Raw genomic sequence first — 2,923 nt, 5'->3', positions numbered from 1 at the left:
ATCACAATTTTTACTCAAGTTACAGCTTGCACGGACGGGCGGACAGACAAACAGTCAGGCGGATTTCAACATTTGTCGTCAACCTGATCATTTATTTATATAGTATATAACCCTATATCTATCTCCATTAGTTTAAGGTGATACGTACAACAGTTAGGTGAACAAAACTATAATACTATGTAGCAATTGGTTGCGAAAGTATAAAAAGAAAATTTTAACTACTTGGGACAAGAAAATCCTAAGGCGCCAGCGGAAGTTCTTAGTGGCAAAATAAAAACAAGTAAGGAAGAGCTAAGTTCGGGTGTCACCGAACATTTTATACTCTTGCATGATAAAGTGATAATCGAGATTTCATTATACGTCATTTACATATTTTTCAAATACCGTATTTGTGTAAAGTTTTATTCCGCTATCATCATTGGTTCCTAATGTATATATTATACAGAGAAGGCATCAGATGGAATTCAAAATAGCGTTATATTGGAAGAAGGCGTGGTTGTGAACCGATTTCACCCATATTTCGTACATTTCATCAGGGTTTTAAGAAAATATTACATACCGAATTTCATTGAAATCGGTCAGTAGTTCCTGAGATATGGTTTTTGGTCCATAAGTGGGCGACGCCACGCCCATTTTCAATTTTTAAAGAAAGCCTGGGTGCAGCTTCCTTCTGCCATTTCTTCCGTAAAATTTAGTGTTTTTGACGTTTTTTGTTAGTCGGTTAACGCACTTTTAGTGATTTTCAACATAACCTTTGTATGGGAGGTGGGCGTGGTTATTATCCGATTTCTTCTATTTTTGAACTGTATATGAAAATGCCTAAGGGAAAGGAGGAAACTCTATAGAGTTTGGTTGACATAGCTGCAGTAGTTTCTGAGATATGTACAAAAACCTAGTAGGGGGTGGGGCCACGCCCACTTTTCCAAAAAAATTACGTCCAAATATGCCCCTTCCTAATGTGATCCTTTGTGCCAAGTTTCACTTTAATACCTTTATTTATGGCTTAGTTATGACACTTTATAGGTTTTCGGTTTCCGCCATTTTGTGGGCGTGGCAGTAGGCCGAGTTTGACCATCTTCGAACTTAGCCTTCTTATGGAGCCAAGAAATACGTGTACCAAGTTTCATTATGATATCTCAATTTTTACTCAAGTTACAGCTTGCACGGACGGACAGGACAGACGGACGGACGGTCAGACAGACATCCGGATTTCAACTCTACTCGTCACCCTGATCACTTTGGTATACATATATAATCCTATATCTAACTCTTAATTTTAGGACTTACAAACAACCGTTATGTGAACAAAACTATAATACTCTCGTTAGCAACTTTGTTGCGAGAGTATAAAAACCTATATGCTCAAAACAATATCAATATTCAGTAACCGCGAATAATTTGGTCAATCAGGGAGTTCAAAGTTTATTGGAAAAAGGAATTATAAGGAATAGTAAACGCCCAAAACTAAGAATGGTCATTGATTTTAAAAAATTTCCCAAAAACCAATAACGTATAATCCAATGCCTAATCCTCTCTTTAATTTGAGGGAATCTAAATATTTCTCCACAATAGACCTAGAGTCTGGATTTCATCAAATATTGAATTGTGAATAAGGGAAAATATGAATATTTTAGAATGCTATTTGATCTAAAAAAGCTCCAAGTATATTTCAAAGAGCAATGAACAATTTTCTATTTTGATAATATTATACATAGTATACTCGAAAACAGTAAAAGAACATATGTTTCATTCAAAATATATAGTACAAACACTTGAAAAAGCTCATATGAAAATTTCCATGGAAAAATCAATGTTTACGTTGTACGTTGTACAGGGTTCGGATAGTAGTAGGATTGATTTTCTCCCGCTGCGACTGCACTTCGAGCGGCTGGTCAGTTGTCTGCGAGCACTTGGAGAGTCAAGACAAACGTGTTTCTGTGAGTGGTACAAGATGAAAATCCAGCGTTCGTTAGAGCAGAGATAAGCGATTAAACAGACAGACAAAGAGACGTTTGATTTGATCAAGCAGGCTTACCTAGATGTTGCTTTCGCAAGAAGTGGTGTGTTTTGGTGACACTGAACCTTTTTGGAGGGCCGGGAAGAGGTCGTTGATGAATGAGCAAATCCAAAGTGAAAACGATGCTCATTGTCATTTTTGACATCAAGGGCACCGTTCACAATTTGTTCCTCTTGGACAAACCGTCAACGCTAAGTTTTACGTGGAATTCCTCAAGATACTCCAACAAAGGGGCAAACGGGTCCCACAAGACATCGCAGCCGATTCGAAGGTGCACCTCGACAACAACCCGGCTCACACCGCCTTTCTTGTGAACAGTTACCTAACGAAGGCCGGCATCCCAATAGTTCCGCAGCCGCCTTACAGCCCAAACAACAGTAGGTAAAGGATGGGTCCTAACACTCTACTCTGAGAAACACCAATAATTTTTATTATCAGAGTACATATCTCCATGTTTAATTCGAAAAAACGGAGATAGAGAGCTTTCATTGAAGAATTTTCCCCAAAAATTATTTATAAACCGGTAGCAATAAATGTGGTTGCTGACGCATTATCAAAGCAATTTTTATATAATTTAACAAATTGAAGCGAACTAAGTCATTCTAACAAGTCTATAATAGAAACCCAACTTTCTGCAAAAAGCAGCGATCAATACCAAATTTACGAAATGAAAAAGCCTTTAAATCATTTCAAGCAACAAATAGTAATCGATAATGGGGTAAAAATATCAGTCTCGGAGACCATTTCCTATTTTAAAAACAATAAATTTCTTATTTAATATGACATAATTGAAAATTAAGTTGGTATTTTAAAAGAATATATAAATGCAAAAATAGTTACTGGAATATTCTGCACACCAACAGTTCTGTACGCAATCAAAAATATTTTGAAAGAAGTATTTCCGAC

Source organism: Bactrocera neohumeralis, unplaced genomic scaffold, assembly GCF_024586455.1.
Source record: "Bactrocera neohumeralis isolate Rockhampton unplaced genomic scaffold, APGP_CSIRO_Bneo_wtdbg2-racon-allhic-juicebox.fasta_v2 cluster09, whole genome shotgun sequence".
NCBI lineage: Eukaryota > Metazoa > Arthropoda > Insecta > Diptera > Tephritidae > Bactrocera > Bactrocera neohumeralis.
Note: the sequence above shows the minus strand (reverse complement) of the source record.